The following is a 20,942-nucleotide window of genomic DNA, read 5'->3' as shown; positions in this document are numbered from 1 at the left end:
TTTTCTGTCCACTGGACTTTTATTTATTTTCCCTTGTCAATACCTATTTAAGATTAGGAACAGATAAAAATATGTTTCAAAAAACAAGTTGGAAAAATTCTAGCCCATTTCAGCTTAAACTGAATTGATGGAAAGATATTATTTTTAGGATTTCCACAATCTTGGTCAGATTCAAATTTCGTCGCCGTGCTTGAAATTCCTTGCATAGCGGTGTCATATTATTCTTGCTGTAAAAATAGAGTTGTTCAATCCAAACATCTATGGTCTTATAGATTGTCTAATCTAAAAATGAACGCCCCTCCACTGTGTTTACGCTCACATTCAAAGTACGTGTATAGACGCAATACACACAAATTGGTCTGCCTCATTGGTCGTTCAGTCCTCCAGTCCCGTCCATGCCCGAACGACAGCACCAGTTGACCAACTAGTGCATAAATGACGCGATGCACGACAGAACGGACGTGTCATTCCGTACATAGCGCGCTCTCCCCGCCATACAATGCTAGGCACCTGAACTGATCGCCCGATTAGTTGACAAATCAGTGCGCGAGTGTCAAAGTTTGCAGTAGAATCGACGCGCGCACACATATAAAGTGGTTCAATAATTATTTGTCCTCACACATTGAAACAATTAAGTTTAGTGGAAGGGCGTTCATTTTTAGATTAGACAATCTCTACCACAAAACAATTTAAACACAGTCTAATTTTAAACCAGGGATACACACTTTAATAGTTGTCTATGTGAAATACGACAAAATTAGATTAAAGAGAACCCGCGCTTTTTTTTTTTGTGGTAAGACAGCTAATGTTCAGCTGTATCCAAAACATTTGAAGATACCGTAACGTGGTAACGAACATATTTTTCACTAAGGGTATCACTTGGTATCAAGTAACGATATTTTTACAGACGTGAAGATGACATATGACGAAGAGAAGACATCTTGACGTATGTTTTGCGGTTGCCCTGTGTTCCCATATGTCGGCTATTTTTAACTTACACTTTGAAAGGGTTTATGACTTTGTTATTATGCGTTTACGTAAACTTCTGAAACATAAATAAACTGCATTAACGAACGAGAATGATATCTTTCATGCTTATGTTTTAACCTGGATTTTGAAGAGCTTTTTTTGTAGATTTAGTAAATATATTTTTAACGTTTGCTTCAGTTTTAATTAAAATCTAATATCATTCTATATAATCATTAACTTTTTCGAATCCAAACGTCTTTAAACAGCATACAATTTCAGAATTAAATAATTGCCGGGTATTATTTTGTAAATATCTAACTACCTGCATAATAGATAATGTACCTACATAACATTTTTAAGCTATAATTCAAAGGGAAAAAACTTTATTTAGCAACTTTATAAGCAAAATCTTGTGTTCATAAAAATGTGTCAGGTATAACTAAATTGAAATGCACGCGTTGACTTTTACGATCCCCCGGGCCCGAGTTTCTCGAGCCATTTCGCTTATCCTTTACTACGAACCGCTTTCTCAGTCTGCCAGATAGATTTTGTTAATTATATAGTGGACTGCAAAGCTTTGGCTAATCCAAGGTATTAAATAAGGAAAACTCTGATATAATTCGATTGGCATTCAAGTTTAAAGGAAACTTAATTTAATACATAGGTTGTAATTAATATACTCAATTATGTTCAGTTTATAATTTACATATTTAATTAATTTAGAAAGACAGAAAAAAGTTTAGTATCCACCACAGTTCAATTAAATTAGGTTTTTATAATATTTATTTACATTCGTTCGACTTGGTTTCCATCAAATATTTGTATAAAGGACATTAATATTAATGAAATAATGAATGAAGCTAATTAAATGAAAATAAAGATACCATTAAAAATAGACGTAAAACATTTCTTTTAAGTATATTGAAACGTGTACGAGTACAAATTACTACACAAAAAGAAATCGTATATAGTACAGAATTAAATTCCTAGTAGGTATAACAGATTACTAACGAATAGAGAAGGAATAAAATTCCTTTTGCTGTAGCCTGGATGTCGATGTTCTGAAGTGTTTCGGATTCAGTCATTCATGTCGAGATAACTGCCAACCATAACATGTGCGTTGTTCGTTTGACGTTGTTTAATAGTTCAAATTCCTATTGTCCTTTTATTTTAGCGTTGGCTACTATTAGGCGCGGGACAGGGTGCGCTATAATTGGCTATTTCCAAAGTTCTTTCATACAAAATGTAGAAGAAAGACGTTGTGCAAAACAGGTTGAAGAGGTGCGCTTATGGCACGCCCGCGCCCGCGCCGCTTGTGTTTGATTTTATCATGTGCTATAAAAATAGCTTAAAACAAAAGCAAAAATAACACCATATAAATATTTTATATTTAAAGACGAGGAAATTATCTTAAACATATAACTTATCTAGAAATATTATATAAACGAGACAAGATGGGAAAAAGACATATAAAGAAAATTCAAATAAAACATCTACCAACACTTTTTTTATGAAAAATACATTGAAAATTGAAATGTAAGGTCGACTTTAATTATTTATTATTACAAGGTCAACATATAATAATATGTCATTATTTGGATTCTGAAATTAAAATAAACTTAATAAATTCTGTTAACAAAAAATTTCACGTTAATTAATCAAATAATTCATATTAACCGCGCGCTTTTCAGAATTCTCAAGTACGTTCACAAAACTTGCATCTGTATAAAATTACTACGAAATCATGAAAGTAAATTCATGTTTATTTATTTACTTCAATGTTTTAATTAGGTTGATGTAAGAAAAAAATGAGAAAGTACAAAACATAAGCAAACATCAACCACTTGAATGAAGTGAAATTCAAAAAAGTTTGACCAAACTTTTCAAGTTATATTATAGATTATAGCCATGTCAGGTCATTTTATGCGATGGACGTATGTAGAATCATTGTTCTTTGAACTTAAGTATCACTAAAACCGAAGAGCCCAACAGTTTTCCTCAACAACCGATTACTAGTCGCCTCCAGGGAAGATGCGGAATACTTATCCAAGAATAGTGTCCAACGCCGACTCAAACAATGTAATGTTTTTCATTCATGTACACACACTGCTACGTTACTTCGCTGTGTGAGTCTAGCACCCAAAATCGCATGCGCGCAGCATCTGTACTTCTTCCCCTATCTCTGGTCTTCAGTTGTGAAACGACGTCAGCGCCAACTTTAGGAGTCGACTTACAAGCGTTCACAACAGAGTTGTAAGTCGTGTAATGCTCGTAGTTGAAGCTTCAACATGAAACGGCATGGCAATAAGCTTCCAGGACTCAGATTTTTTAGATCTCTCTGGCTCGCGCGATAGCGGAGACGTATCTTCGCGCGCTTAAATTTTGTTACGTGACGAAAACTAAAACTGTTTGACGACGGCTGAATTTTTTAAGTGTTGACGGAAATATCGAAATTAGCGTGTGTTAAGTTTTGTGTTAAGTGAGTGAACATTGGTTTGAACGATTTGGAAAGTGATTTGAAAATAAGTAAGTTTACCCATTATTTAAACAAAGAAAGTTGCTCGAAATATAATTAATGAAGTTAAAAAAAATCTCTGTTTCTAAGCAAGTTACTATTTGAATCTACACACTTGCTTTTCGTTTAAATGAAATGTTATCGTGTCGTATCATATGTACGTATTATAAATATGTATACCAAAATGCTATAATTTATTCCACAGCATCAATCTCCAATATCGAATAAAATAAATAATAAAATATAATAAAAATATTTTAAAATGAAAATAACATAACAACATGAATAATTTGTCAAACATTTGGATTATGAGTCATAATAAATATTATATTTACAGCGTTTTTAGGAAAGTAATAAAAACATTAAAGAAAGTTCATAGCTTGTTTATTATTAACGGATACAGATACTATAAAGTTTTAACAACTTTATTCTGTGTTCAGATCTTGAATAATGTTTATTAATTTCTTGATAATAAAGATGTTTTATAATTAATGAAACAGACGATCTTTCTTAGCCTGAAACATTTATGAAAATATTGTTATGTACGCATTACGCTCTACGTTGATAAGTAATTAATTAAGTGTTATGTACTTAGTAAGTTTTATGTTTTATGTAGTTACTTTTTTTATAATTGCGCTTGAATTATCTATCCCTTTTTGTGTATTAGATAGAAGGTAGAAGGCATGACGTATGTAGAGTTCATTGGTAGAGACAATTTTAGGATCTTTCTTTAGATCGCAATTTCGCGTATTTTAAGTGTTTGTAAATGGTAATAATGATCAATGTAAAACATCTTATAAAAAAACAAAATTATTAGACTCTGGTGAGTTAGAAAAAAATATAAAATATGTTATTTGTTATAGTATATACCTATGTGTCTGTGTTTGTATTATAACGATAAACTCTACAACAACATACTTATAGGATTTAGACCGAACTAAGTACTTTCCAGGTATTCTAACTGGTAGTTGGAATTCCTGAAAAGTTCCTTTACGCAGTAAAGAGGCACAAAAGTGATTGATTTATAGCAAAGGTATTTAGGTACTTATTTAATAAATGTAGATATGTACTACAATTTCGCCTTTATTAATTCATAACTTTTTTTATTCGTTTGTTTTATATTTTTACGGCTGAACTAGCAATTAGGCTTGCATTAATTAAATAATTGCATAATTTATAGATTGATATAAACTTAACACTTTTGTTCTGAGTTCTGATTTGTTATCAAAAGCACGTGCATATTAATTTTGTCACAAGAAAAAACGTAAAGGAAAAATGAATTCACGGAAAATCCTATCCTACCAATATTATAAAAGCGAAAGTTTGTAAGAATGTATGGATTAATGTGTGACTCTTTCACGAAAACAGCTTATCAGATGTGTATGAAATTTAGTGCAGGTAAATAATATTGTCTTGTTTAGTACATAGGCTATTTTTTATCTTGGTTCCACATAGTAGAAACGAAATACAGTTTTATAGTTTATGAATGTGTTCTGTTAGCTTATTTGTCAGCTAAAATTGCTGATAATTTATAAAAAGAAGTCAAATTAATTAATAGCATATTATAAGACAAAAATTGAAACAAGTGGCGTTTTGACGAGACAATGTGAAATTCGTGCGACAACTTTTGATGGAATATCATGTATTACCCTAGTGTAGTGAAAGAAAGAGTTTTTCCTTAGGTGATCACTCTTATTACTTACAGTTGTAATAGTTTATCCATATAGATAAAATGTATATGTTTATGTTTATCCGTAAAACTTTTATTTTCACCATACACTATTGGATAGTGTATTCAATAGTTGACAAGGACAAGACAATGTTTGAATGTTTTTTGAGCAGAAAAAAATGTATATAAAACTAGCAATGTTATATTATTCTATGTCCCAAGAATACAAGTCTGGCAAGTAGCAGTCTACAAATTTATTTGAGTTCAGACTTTTTTACGCATAATGCACATTGGCGAAATCTCTCTTTACTAATAGAGAAAAAAAATTATAATGCGTACTAACATTTTTTAATTTTGCCTTTTTACCCCACAAATAAGTACCGCAACAAATTGCAACTTGTCATAAAATGCGAGAAAAGTTATTTGAATAGCATTTTAAAATTATAATATGGAGAAAAGTATGAGAAACGAGTTTTGAAGTTAAAACTTAGAAAAAATAACTGGAACTCTCTGGGAATTTTTCAATGTTCAATTTATGATTTGAACGCTGAAACCGTATTTTTTCATCGTCAATATGGTTAATATATGGGTCAAATGTTATCATTTTTAATTAATACTGCATATTGAAATGAAATATTAAAGTGTTTGGATTTAATTAAATATATTATTTAAGTTTACAATATTATCATTACGTATTCAACGTATCCTGTTTCATAGTAATTATAACATGGTTATCGAAAATATTTGATATTCCTTAAACCAATAGTACCTACCATAAGTAAACTCGTATTTTATAACTGCAAATAACTTGATAAATATTTAAACAGCTGACTTAACGATTTATATTTTGAATCGATACGTGTGATACTATTTATATTAAATGTTTTACTAAACGCTTATATTTGTGACATAGCTATAAAAGTATTTATTACCCCGGCCCTATTTAAAAACTCGTTAATTCAGGGTTTCTCACTTCAAAGAGATCCTCAAGATTAGAAATATAAGTGCCATCTCAAAATTCATTAGGTGCGGGTGCTTACATCTGAAGCGGAGCCCCATTCACTCTGCTCTTCCTTACGATGTTTTAATTTAATTTTTAATGTATGATAAAACGATTAAAAGATAGGAAACCTATTTAATTTGAAAATTTCTGATTCATTTGAAAAGAAAGACGTTGCGATATTCGTTTTTAATATAAATATTCTAAAGATCTATTTAAAGTGATTATTTTTTGCGGGCAACCCTAATTTGGTAAAATAGGCCGGGGCCAAAGCCATTCATTTTTGTACAATACAAATAGCCTAATTTACACGCCCTATATCAACAGTAATTCAACAGTATTTCATTTTACTTTGTAATTCTCGTTTGGTGCTTCAGCTAGTTAGGAAATTGGCCGAAAACATTGAAAAAAAATCAAACCGTCAAAGAAATAGACATTCCCTTTTTTTTAATAGGTATCGTATTATTTCATAATAAATTATTAAAAGACTGAATTCGTTGCAAACGTAAACGGACTACTTAAATACACGTAAAAAATGTATCATAATGAGCTATCGTTAATATGTAAACAAGCAATTTTATTATTTTGTTGTTAATGTTTGATTGATGTTGAAATTCTATCCTTCATCAATTAACAGAAGGTTAAGGGCGTTTGTCCACTACAAGGAATTTTACGGTCCGGCATTCCGATTTTTTACGGTCCGGTATGGCACGCCATTAATCTATATACTAGCTTGTGCACTATACGTAATTTTACTGTCCGACATTTTACTTTTCCCTATTCCGGATGGTTTTTTGTGTCTACGAGTCGCTGTAGGTATAATTGTTTTCGAATGCCCACTTGCTTGGATTTTACTGTTTTTTTCTGCATATGCCAATTAAAAGCAAGCTCTTGTTTTACTTTCTTTTAGTTGGCAATGAGATTTGAGAAGTCGGTATTGTTATTTTATATACATTGACCAAGCATTGACCTATAATTATTATCTAAGTAAGTGTTGGTAAGTTAAAGTTCAAGTGGGAATAGCTTTAGCTCCTCGTCACCGATTAAAATAAATAAGTGAAACACGCATTTTAAATCTCTTACGGAACTTTACTTTTTATTATAACGAAGTAATATGATATTTCACCTTCTATATTTTTTACTCGTTTCTTGTAAAATGCAAAAACAATCATTTATGATAGCATTATACCGCCAAACTTCCTTGAACTGTACCGCACTGATCCGAGTAAAGACGGACAGGTGCACAAGCAATTCATCGGTTTTTTCATGCCACACCGGACCGTAAAAAATCGGAATGCCGGACGGTAAAATTCCTTGTAGTGCACAAGCGCCCTAACAGGATGTATTTAATATTTGGGGTGTTATTAGAAGTCACTGCACACTCAGTATAATGATCGTATCGTGTAAATGGAACTAAGTAATTACGTGCAGGCTTAAATGAATACTAGGTATGTTACAGTACAATTTACGTTATGATGCGCAAGTCTTACAAAAAAAAATTCACATAATGTCTACATGAAGTTAAATTATATAAATTGCACGGAATAAACACGCTTTATTAACAACAGGGAAGATAAACACTAATTTTCGTTTAATAATAATTTAAATAAATATTAGTATCAAAGCTTTATAACTTGTAAATTGATATTCTTATAACGAGCTGAGAGCTTCTGAATTATTGTTTGGATATTTAATTATAGGTACGTCAGTCGAAACTTTTAAACGCGTTATCCATACTAATATTATAAATGCGAAAGTAACTCTGTCTGTCTGTCTGTCTGTTACTCAATCACGCCTTAACTACTGAACCAATTTGCATGAAATTTGGTATAGAGATATTTTGATACCCGAGAAAGGACATAGGATAGGTTTTATCCCGGAAATCCTACGGGAACGGGTTTTTCTTTGAAAACGCGGGCTAAGCCGCGGGCGGAAAGCTAGTAATTTATAAACCAAATGTAATAGATTGCTTCTATTTGATCGTGGTATTTAGTAATAACATTGAGGTATTTATAATATTTGCTATTTAATAGCAATTCAATCATGCAATTTTCAATTCTAATGATAGTTTGTGCTAATTGGTAAAAAATTTGCAATTCCTTTTACAGCAACTTGAACATAAATTTAATAATATTCGTCGATGAATATTTGAACTAAATCCTGTTTGAAATCGATTGAAGTTAATATGATTTTAATAATTAAATTATGATTATAATGTGAGAGTTGATCTTATTTTAAACATGACAAAAAAATAATGTCCCTAAAAAGAATTATAAGAGGACTATGAGGACACAGTCCCTGTTTTGTACGGCTGTAAGGAATCAAAGTCCCTCTTAACAACAAGCACCTTATAACAAGCTCGCATCCTCAACGAGATATAAAACATAATAGCATCACATAAATACTTCACCCATGACATTGTGCGATATAAAATAGCACAATTTACGCCTAGCTAGTGGCACGAGTGTTTCAAGAGACCAGTTAACCCTTGTCAGAACTTTTTCAATTACGTTAGCGCGATAACATACGCCTAATACAAACATATTTATTACAACAAAGTTCGTAAGGCAGGGGAACTTCTGAGAGTGGTTTGCCATCGAGATATTGACGACTCCGAGATGAAAGCTCATTTGAGTTTTGGATGCCTTAACATAATTGTTTGTGTAATTGAATTGTTGTTTACTTTGTTGAATCGATGTAAGGGACTTATAAGTTTGGAAGACATAAAAATGCTAATTGATATGTGGATTGTGGATTGTGGATTTATAATCTTAGTATTCAACTTTAAATTCTTTTGAAGTTCACAATTTATAGTTTGATCTGTATTTAATAATAACAATTAAAAAACAATGTACAAAACCCTTGTAACAAAAACATTGTACAAAATGTACAAAACCTGTACAAAAATTGCTTTGTGCTAATTAAATATTATTAATGTATAATTGTTTTTAGTCACGTTTTTGATTGTATTAACTTAAAACTACTTTTATAGGTAACTCTATATCAACCTATCCTAAACATACATTAGTAACATATTAGTATTGATGTTTATTTTTTGAATTTCTATTAGTTATACAATATTATTTTAGCCATTATTGAAATTCATGCTTTAAACAAACAATTACTTATTTAGACTAATTTAATGATACCCACGGGGCTTTTATTTAAATCCGTGCTTTAATTAAACAGTATTATTTCTAGCACAAATTAATACAAATAAAATATTAAAGCAGTTCTGGAAATCATGAAACGTTTCGAGCAAAATAATCGTACATAATATATCGTTATATGTCTACTGTAAAGCTTGCCTAACCATTACCGAATTGAATACAGAGTGGAGCATAATTTATGTGTTTTAGTTTTAAAGTTACATTAAATAGTCCCTCCGAATGTAACGTTCATTTAATATGGACTACACTCTTGAATGGATTATACGCATTAACGTTTCGAAAGCAGAAGCCTAATGGTAAATAAAGTTTAAGAGCGGAGTAAATTTTCAGTTATTTAAAAGGCCTGATTATCTCAGTTCGTCATAACAGAAAATCGGACCGTCCCACTAATTAACAATCTCATTTCTGATAATTTGACTACCAAATGAATTATTCGTACTTGTAAATAATCAGCGTCAGTTCATTATCGTATTGCATAAGTTAATTTTGCACTATGATCCCGTGCGTGTAGTATTTGTGTTTTGCTTAATTATAGTAATTGAAATATGATGTTGTTGTGCTACAAATCATAATAATGTCATCTATTTTGAAATAGCTGTGTATTTGGATGTGTGTATAAATTGTGAAGCGTTTCGATGTGTGCGTTGGAAAATAAAACGAAAAAATAACGCTACATTTTCGTTTGATGTTATAGTTATTTCTGCGCTATATTTAAATTATGCTTGCAATTATGTTTACAAGGTGGAAGGAGTAATTTTAAGAATGAATTACCAGAATAAACGCAATTGTACATAAAGGTAAAGTATTTTTTAATACTGATACTTCATAATACGAGGATTAAACAACTAAATAACTATTGCAAATAAGACAGTCTGAAAAAGAGAATCAATAATGTTTTTTTTTTGCATTGAAAATCAAACCATTTGTGGATTTAAATCTCTACCGAGATTTCTAGGTCAGCAGGCAGAGGAAACTGTTCAATTTTCGGTTTTAAAAAATCCATGTTGAAACTGTTGTAATATATCTCTCTACCGTACCACTAGAGGCATAGCCTATAGGAATTCGCTTTTTTAAGCAAACAACTATTTCACGTTGTTATTTAAAAATACCATTGGTTATTTTGTGGTGAAACTAAAAAAAATAATCAATTAAAACACACAGAATATACAAAATTAATAGGAAACACTTTATCATCATATCTTGCATTTAACTTAACTTCATTACATAGTAGGTATAATTTCTGTTGGTTTTTTTTTAAGAATCGGTGATAAGATGAAAGTTTAAAGTGATAAAAGCAAAATTGTGAGTTTATTCTTAAATTTTTTAAGAAATATGTCTATTGTGACTCTACAGTCGTTAGTGGAACCTACTGTTTAGTCTTGGTTATGAGGCATTGTACTTGTAGCTTACCTTCTCTTTATACAAATAAAAGAGTAAGCTTACAACAATTATTCAAAATAAAATCTCTAAAGATCCCTTAAATTTCACAAAGTTACTAAACAAGCTGACAATACTAAACAAAAGTTAAAAGGACCAAAACGTTTAAAAAATGACAAAACGAGACTAAACTTCGATTTCCTAAGGATGTTTCCAATTTCGTACAGACCCAAAAGTTTGCTTTGAGTTAGGTTCAAACTAAATAGAAGTTCAAATTCCTTACAAATCCCTTAGAAATACATTCCAAGATAGCTTATATTAATTTTATTAAGGTAGTCGATACACAGTAACTCTAAGCGGTTTCAATAATTCTCTTCCAAACATTTTTCTTCAATAAATTGGCCAAATATATATTTCAATTATGGTAATTAGAGGATGAACGTCAACTTAATTTAACTTAAAACCCTTGGAGGCCGCTGTAATATCAACCATTTTCGAAAAATCTGTTCTCATTTATTGACACGTCTCCCACAGGATTCTGAATGAATAATTCATGAATAAAAAGTAAAAACGGAGAACCGAATTCAGGTTTCATCCTATTAAAAGGGATATAGAACACTTGCGTACTAAAATTAAATATTACCGGAGTAATATCTTGAAAGCGCTAAAACAGTTTTTCTGTAAATTTTTACTCTTAAATTCGGATAGAATGAAAACGTTAAAGTAAGTCCTATTTATAATATAATATTTATTTTCATTAAAAGTCAGTTATCTTACGAATAACTGTAATGTCATAAAGAGATATAGACTAAAATTTTTGAGTTTTTGAATCGAATTCATTTTTTTTTAATGTTTCAAAAGCTTCATTATTCTGGCATAGGCTATATATTTTATGGAATTATGGTAAGCAGTAGAATTATTTTAATGGAGTTATAGAAAGGGAAAGTAAAAAATTATCTTAGGTATTTTTATACCTAAGATAATTTTTAATAATATTGTGATTTGTCACAATAATGAGGATGAAGGAAAAGTAATCCTTAAATGAACGCGTATTTGAAGAGCTATAGGCACATTAACTAGATCTATTTGAAAATATCTTAATTCACGAATGTACCTAAATCTAACCGAAGATCAGCAGGTACATATAGAAGTGAAGAATCAAATAGTGAATTGTCAACTAAATCTACATTGACATGATATAAATATTAGAACATCAGACGAACATAGAGCTAGAGCAATCAGCAGTCTTTCGCGATATTTTATTGTAAACGAAAACTCGTATTCAGTGTTTTTCAGTATTATAACATTGCATAGAATATTTTCGAACGCACTAAGAACAACGAAAGCCTGCTCTACGCATGTTTACACTGGAAGAATTTGACATAGTGGGGTTAGAATGAGCGTTCGCTCGTTTTATGTAAATGTTAACTGTTATAATATCCTTTTTTTTTTTTTTTTTTTTTTTTTTAACGTTGGGAAATGCATTTACGCATCCCCCTCTGCAGTTTTTCTGCGTGAGGGGGTATGTGGGACTCGCGAAAAGCCATACCCACTAAAACCCAACGGTGGCCACCATTCGCCTTCGACGGCAGGGGTTAACAGCCAGGCCTTATACCCCCACCGCCTACGTGGTGAGTGCCGCGACTTGGCGACTCTCCCAAGCCCATAATGTGGCAATATGCGTCGGTATCCAATAAGGATATCGCTGCCCTATTGCCGGGCTATTCCATCTTCTGTCGCAGGGGGGGTCGGTTTACTTGCAGCGAGCATAGCTACAGTATGCTCGTTTCTACGTAAACCTCCCCCTGCGTGTGTTCGTCAAATCAACTGTTATAATATCCTAACCTTTCTTCTACGATCAGCATTGCGTAACGGGCTGAAGTTGCACTTATTCACTTTAAATATTAATAAAAAAACATTTTTAAAACGACATTAGTTTGTGTTACGATTTTATGAAAAAGACGATATTAATAATAACATATTAAATTAATTAAATCATACGTCGGTTAATCAGTTCGTTGATTATTAATTTAATGAGGTCATGTAATTAATAATTAACGTAACATTATAGTAATTACTTTACTAACAGGAAAAATTAAATATTATTTAAAATCATCATTTCAAATTAACATAATGTATTCTGCATACTTGAATGGATGCTAAAATTTATACGCTTGGGGCATTTTCTTTTCACAGCCATAAAAAAGAAAGCTTTTTGTTTAATTTCATGAATTTCATATTTTTGGTGACCTTGACCATTCTAGTTGTTATTGCATCTTACTTAATAATTATAATGTTCACAAGTTCAATCGTAGGTATGTAGGTACAAAAATACACCTAAGTGTCTATAGATAATTATTAATTATCGCATAGTTATAAATACAAGATACTCTTTAGTTCTCCGTACACCCCAGTATCACTTCACTGTAAACAGAGCATAAAATTTAATGCATGTTTAATTAAAAATATGTCACAACTCCCTCTCGGATAGCGAGGCCAGATCCCCTCGTATAAAAGATTACGATAGAGACAATTGTCTTCCGTGTCTATTCTCGCATCATTAGCTCGCCAACATCAAAGCCAATTTCAATGGCTTAGGGAGATATTTCTGTGGGTTAGACACTGGAGATATTTTCTAAATATTCCATTAAACTTTTGGGCCGCAGTAAAAGTTGCTCAACGTTGTGTTTTATCATTGGCTATTCTCGGTTACTGCAGTTTGATGTGTGTTCGCTAAAACACAGAAGATAAATTGATAAAGATCTATCATCATAAATAATCATATAAATGGATCGAGTAAGTTTTAAATTATTTGTTGATAAAGCATTGACGCTTTTGCAATGAAAATGTAATTACATTCATCAATTTGTTGTCGTTTTTTTACATTTATTTACGATCAGCATAAAAAGTCTGTACCTAAATATTTGTATATCTCCTTTTTTACTTAATCACTTAACTTTATCACGTAAATATTTTACATTATATATTAAACTTCATTATATAATTGGCTAATAAGTACTACCTTCCTAGTTCCTACCTACTTACTTCATTTCAAATACTTCAATGTCAGAAAGTGATATATTTATGGGAGAGGGCATACACTATTTAAAACACAAGAGACAAAGAGAATAGTAAATTGGACAATGCTTGGAAGCGCTAAAATATAGCGGTAATCTTTTAGCTTTCCTTATGATCGGGCTACACGGGGCTAGAAGCGAGGTATGGCATTTTGTGCATAAGTTCGTGCATTCGTTAAAATCTTGTATTATTTAGTGCGTTAAATGTGCTGTAGCTGAAACGCACCATTCATACTAGGATCGTCATTTACGAATGATGTGCTGACTGAAATACGATAATATGATAAAAGCGGTCGCATGATGCGTCGACGTTCTGTCAGACTGATCGTATGCAATCAAGAAGCTTATATCTAATACACTGGAGATTTCAGTATGAACATTAACTTGTAACAAGAAAATATGACCTTGAATGACGCCTGTATGTTTTTTTATCCCTTTCACACCCACTTGCCAAGTTAGGTGTGAAAGGGATAGTACTCACTTCGGAGCGCTGTAAAACCTTAGCTATTTAGGTACTTAGTGAAAAAATGTTGTATGTAAAAGTTGTTCCTCGAAAAACAATCTACAAAAATGGTCTGATATGATTTCTTCGTAAAATGATAAAAAAAAGTTTTACTGAAAAATATAAATATCTCGTATTTCTGAACATTTTCGCTTATAACTTTTTTATTTGTAGTTCTATGACAATAAGACACAGGACCAAATTTGTAGAGAATTTAATTTGCAACAAATAATGTCAACAATTTATTTTATCTGTTATATAGTTCATGATATATATCGTAAAAACCATGTCAACCGCTATTTTCAAGATGGCGGCCGTGGAACAAGGGTGGCGACCCCACAAACTTGGTTTTAGCTTCTCACTTACCCCCCCCCCCCCTACACATCGAAAAAATAAAATTGCGTCCTCTAAAAAACGCAACCCCAAATGTAACTTTTCAATGGACTAATTGTATATGGACTCGACAAGGCAACCATGACTGCTCTCAAAAGATTTTCCAACATAGTAACATTTTTCACATTTTTCATTGATGCCCCGCTGCTATTTGGTCGTAAAAGGTCGTACGTGATGTTATATAAAATATCCTTCATAGATAAATGTACAACTCAAAAACTGTATTTCTAAAAAAAAAACTACTATTAAACTAAAATACAGTTCCTGTGATATTTGATAAGCACGTTCATCCATACAAACAAATAAAAAAGTCTTCGGGTTTATCAGTTATGTCCATATAACTGATTACCTTTTGTCGTGTGTGGACGAACTTGAATACGAAAAATACATGTTGAAGGCAAACAACCTTACAATTTTTCATTTTTAATTCTTGGAACAACCTTGAGTGAATGCATTATACTCACCGTGGAAAAAAACCTTAATTATACTCCTTTATTCTTAGTTAATTGTAAGCATGTTGTAATTTGTGCTTTCTTTACACTTTTGTTCCTCGGCAACAATGAAAATAGAATGTTAATTAAGAGCGATATTTTGTTATATTATTCTTGTATTATGTTTCTATTATATTATATCCTTAAAATGTTTCACATGTTTTTATAGGTCTTCCAACCAATTTATTTGAAAACAAAGTCGGCGTTGAGACAACTATTTATATTCAAAGAAGTTTGGCAATATAATGTGTATACGTGAAAAGGTTTCATACAATTCTTAACCTCAATAAATACCGTTTAGGGAGACGCTTTGAACGTATTACCCGGGACATGAATCACTATAGGTGAGCGCGTGTAATAAGGTATATCCCGCATTTCTAGCGGAGTCGGTTGATAAACATGTCCCGAGACATTCGAGAGTTAATTATGTATCTAAAAATATAAACCGCTCGGAAGAAATAGCTCCCTTGGGAATTGCCGCCTGTTCACTCAACCCCTTTTTTATTTTGGAAGTGTTACATGCTAGAAATATGATAGATGTGTCACATTAATGCCGTATGTCAAAAATTACATTTCACAAATTGTTCTATGTTTAACAGATGAGTGATGCACATTAAGACATTGTGTCGCTTTAGATGAAACACTTAAAACTACTACAAATCTTTTAAAAAACTTATTACTACAATAAACTTTTTAATGTCTGCGCTTATTTCACGTTTTTATTTTGGGACGCATATTGTTATTTAATACTTCAATTTATCTCTCCTAGTTTGGTTATTATTAAAATAAATAGAAGTGAATAGTCGTTCTGCATATAAATTCAAACGATAAAGGCAGGCAAGATTCTGAAACGATGCTTACAATAACCCGACCGAGAATGTAGTTATCTTGCTATATAAATAACGAGCATGTACATAATATTCTTGATTAAAGTATTTTTTTAAACAGTATTTCGGAAAAATTTAAAAAAAATTTTAAACGTTTACGGAGGAATTACCTGCTTGCATTATATTATGCACAATAAAGAGATTGGTTATAGATTTTATCTGAATCATAAAGGCAATTACCAGAGAAACTATACTATTGTCTTATATTAATTATTTTCCACTTAAAACAAGTAATTCAGAATAATGCAGAAACAGGAGACATTAAGGGCCGATTTTTCAATGCTTGGATAAAACTTATCCGTCCAATAAAGTATTACACGATCATATTAAAATGTCACGTAAACTGTCAAATACGGGCAATTAGAATACGTTTTTAAAATGGTAGTTTTTTTACATTATTCGACGAATAAGTTTTAACCAAGGATTGAAGAATCAACCCTAAGTCTCCTGTTTTTAATTTAAAAATTATATTATAAACAAAATATTTACCTTTTATTTGACCTATTTTCTGAGAAAAATAAATTCCTCCAGAGCTTTCGTTTAAATTCAAGTGGAAATAACATCATAAAACATTTTAAAGCCGTTCGAAAACTGATTATTTCTTTTATAGCAAAAAGTGCTGTCGAAGAGAGTTGTCGTTTTCCCTTGAGAGCGATGCTATCGGAACGGCTGCAGTCGTTACGTCACGTTGCCATGGCAACGATGACGTATGTTATGCTCGTTTTATTATATACGATGGGCTTTGCTTCCGTTTGTGCTTTACGACTTTTTTATTTGTACGTATAGACGGACTAATTGTTTATTCTTTAAGCATAATATATACCTAGCAAAAAGTAAAGTTAAACTGAAACCTTTAGATAATGCCTTAAGGTTAACGGACTGGTGGTATTAATAAACACGTAGGTTAAATTAAAAATAACAATAAGCAAAACATTCAAAAGTAGATACGGTAGTGATCATTCTGCTTATTCTAATGACTCTTATAACTGAATACGAGTAGGTACCTAAACGTTCAACTGATGTGCATTATAGCAACAATACATAATATATTGTATCATCGAGAAAATACGAAGAAAAAAAATGGCTAAAATCATTGAGATAATATTACTACGTATGGAGGAGACACCACGAAGAAAATCTGTGCGCCATTTTTTTGCTCTAACTAAGTTTTAAAAATTATTATCTAGTTAGGTACTTACCGATGAAAGTTATTCCTTTGCACTTTTCCGTATTATTTGTATTATTTGTGCAATATCGTAACACACACGAAGGCATATTTGATGCGTTTCACTTTAAAACAAATAAAAAATGAGCGTGCAGTTACGCCATATAGCGTATGTTGAGCGGAACATAAGTGATGTAGGCGGTGTCGTCTCCATATGTACATACCTGGTGCATTCAATAAGTACCTAGCCTCATCGCCAGAGGGCGCTATTGTTTCAAAAGAGGTTTACCACAGTGTAGCTCATTCTTTTTTAATTATTTTTTTTAATTTTCATTCCAATCCCTTCATTTGTTTTAATTTGACAACTTATGGAAGCGAAGGTGTCGATCGGTTTTGCAAAAATGGAAAAAGAGCAATATCGTTCGGTGATTCGATTCTTATTTTTGGACGGGAAAACGCGCATCGAAATCAAAGAGGGCTTGGATTCTGTGTACGGTGACTCTTCTCCATCGATGGCCACCGTCAAGAATTGGTTCAACGAGTTTGCACGTGGCCGTTCGTCGGTTTTTGATGAACCACGTCCAGGTTCACCGAAAAGAGCTGATACGGAGGAAAACATTAAAAAAATCCATGATCTCGTATTGGCAGATCGCCGATTGAAGGTTCGGGAGCTAGCTGAGACTGTAGGCATTTCAGAAGGAACAGTGCATCATATTCTTCATGAGGAACTCATCATGAGAAAACTGTCAGCGCGATGGGTGCCGCATTTACTCACACCGGAAATCAAGCGCAACCGTGAGTCCACATCGGAGACGTGTTTGGCGCTGTTTAAGCGGAATCCAGGGGAGTTTTTGCGTCATTTTGTAACCGTCGATGAAACCTGGATTCACTGGTACACACCAGAGACCAAGGAGCAATCAAAACAATGGATCCAGACCGGGGAACGTGCTCCAAAGAAGGCGAAAACTGTAAAATCGGCCGGAAAAGTTATGGCCACCGTTTTCTGGGATTCACAAGGAGTGATCTACATCGATTACCTCGAGAAGGGTAAACCAATTACAGGGCTTTACTATGCCGATTTACTGGGCCGATTCGACGCCGAATTAAAGAAAAAACGACCCCATCTGGCCAAGAAAAAGGTGCTGTTTCACCACGACAACGCACCGGTTCACACGTCTGCCGTTGCCATGGCCAAATTGGTCGAATTACGCTACAAATTGCTGTTGCATCCACCGTATTCTCCAGATTTGGCCCCTTGTGACTTCTTTTTGTTTCCTAACCTGAAAAAATCACTCGCCGGGAATAGTTATGGATCAAATGAGGAGGTTATCGCCGCCACGGAGGCCTATTTTGTAGAGTTTGAGAAAACCTATTTTTCGGACGGGTTAAAAAAGTTGGAACATCGCTGGGCTAAGTGTATCGAACTAAAAGGAGACTATGTTGAAAAATAAACTGCCACTTTTCCAAAATTTTCGTATACTTTTTGTAGGCTAAGTATTTATTGAACCGCCCTCGTATATATCTCAATGGCTAAAATACGAATTATTGCTCCAATGTAGATACTAATTACTAACTATGGCAATGTTGACTTACTACATCCGAATGTTTCATGGTTAAATCTTTAAGCTCTTTACGGTTTAAGTTTCTTTGTGGTTTAAATATACTACATGATACTACTAAACTTTCTTCACATAGTTAAATAAAAAAAGGAAAAGAAAAACTAATACCCTGACAAATTCTGAAAATCATTTCTACTCTACCTGTAAGTATAACAAAGCATTCCAATAATAAATCTTAATCAAAAACATTTCTTAGAAATATAATCTTGGCTTTAACAATAACATCAACACCAATACACTTCACTTAATAACAAACAACAAATTATTACCTCGAAGAAAACTTCAGCTATAAAATGTGGTATCATCTTAATAATTTCCAATTACTCGTATAATGAAACAGCCGAAATAGCCTTTTTAGCGTAGTAGATATATTTATTTAATGTAACGAGAACATAAAATTTGTTATCTCAGCACCTAGAACAGGTGTACTGCTCTTACAAAGGCTATAGATTACCTACCTACGGTCCTACGTTCTAAATATATTGGACAGATAAGATTATTCTGCTAAGTAAATACGATTTTTCGAATATATTCTAGGAATGGAATCTCAAATAGACTATTGTTGTATTGATTATTTGACGCGTTGATTTTATACGCAACACCCAACCAGTTAATATTCAGGTTCGTGGTTACAGTCAGTGTGGGGATATAATATATTTCTGACAATATTGTGTTGACCACAATCTTACTATCATGCTCGGTATGAATGTATGAAATTATATATTTATTACATTTATAAGATCTCCTTATCATTTATTTAAATAACAAATTTCACGCACACTTTGTAAATTTGTTAAATTGTCAGATGACGAGGCAATATAAATTGCTTATTTTTTTAAATTTTAATTGGTATTTAAATATATAAAAATCGATTCTCTTTTCTTATTCCTATCTCGAAAACTATGCAACGGAATTCCATGCGGGTTTTTTTAATAGATAGATTGATTCAACATGTTATATTATCATATTGCAGCCATCCGCCATACTTAAATGAGGGCACTTACCTCCAACCCAAGATGAAAACTTGTTTAAAAGAAATAAACAATTTTTATTTTTATTTTTATTTTTATCCGAAGCCAGGGCGGGTCGCTTGTTAAAATAAAACAAAAACATCCCCTAACAATTAAACTTACATAGAGTTAAGCTATAAAATAGAATATTCAATTATTTTAACATGCTCTGGAATGGACATTTAAAACTTTTTAAACATTTACCTTTAATATTAAACTTTCGCAACCAACTATTTTATTGCGATTTACCCGACCCGCTTAATTTCAAGGGTCCGCTAACAAGTTTATTACTCTAATTAAGTTCATTTAAACTAAAGCCAGTAAACTAAACGGCGCGATATATTTTAACATGTAAAAACAAATAGGGTATAAAATAAAAGAGCTTCACTTGAGGCTATTCCGGTAATGGAATTCTGCAGGAAGCGACGTCAGAAGCTGAAAATTGTGTAACGCGTTCGCCGGTGTAAGAAAATGTTTTTACGGTTACAATGAGCCCTCTAAAATCTGAATACGGAATCCTTTTAACCTCGTGTCTCTTGGGCCGTTCAATGCGTATAGACATCCTTATACAGTTTCCAAAATATATTGTAATATTTTTATTTTGGTGAAATAGATATTTTTCCTGTTATGATATTACGTCAAGGAAATGACACTAAGAACTATCAAAATTCAATACTATTGCTAAACTATGAATGAAAATAATCTCTTGTTTTCTTTTATAAAAGCGGGGTTGTAATCAAATTTGTTGGAGGAGCTATCAAAAGCTTTTTGAATTAAATAAGATTATGCCGCGAATATTTTAAATTGTGTTATTTTATCTACGTATAACAGCTACGTATAACAGCAGATTAGCATGTTAAGTGCCATTTGTATACTTAATTATAATTTGATATAATGTATATTGTATGTGCTTTATTAAATTTTCTTTATTTAAATTCCATTAGTAGCGTTGTAGCTCTGGAAACAGATGTTATAAGTTTTAATTATAAATACATTCTCAAACAGATGCTCAGATAGCCCGTTATGAATTTAATATCATTTTATTCATATATGCATCCTTTAGTTTATGCTGGAAACAACCATTTTTTGATATTTTCC

The 20,942-nt window shown here is 32.1% G+C and overlaps 1 protein-coding gene across 1 annotated transcript in view; it reads left to right on the top strand.

The window, feature by feature from the left end:
• The first annotated feature begins 2,669 nt into the window (after positions 1-2,669).
• The window catches only part of LOC149479976 (protein amalgam-like), a 68,764-nt gene continuing 50,491 nt past the window's right edge, over positions 2,670-20,942 (top strand). The window contains exon 1 of the mRNA XM_089707251.1: positions 2,670-3,495. The gene's annotated coding sequence lies outside the window, so the exon portion shown is untranslated. The remainder of the gene's footprint in view (positions 3,496-20,942) is intronic.

The sequence above is a fragment of the Colias philodice genome, chromosome 19 (genome assembly GCF_061535455.1).
Source record: "Colias philodice isolate Cphi_HAF_F1 chromosome 19, ilColPhil1 Martin Lab GWU primary, whole genome shotgun sequence".
NCBI lineage: Eukaryota > Metazoa > Arthropoda > Insecta > Lepidoptera > Pieridae > Colias > Colias philodice.
This window is presented reverse-complemented; position numbering and strand designations above follow the sequence as displayed.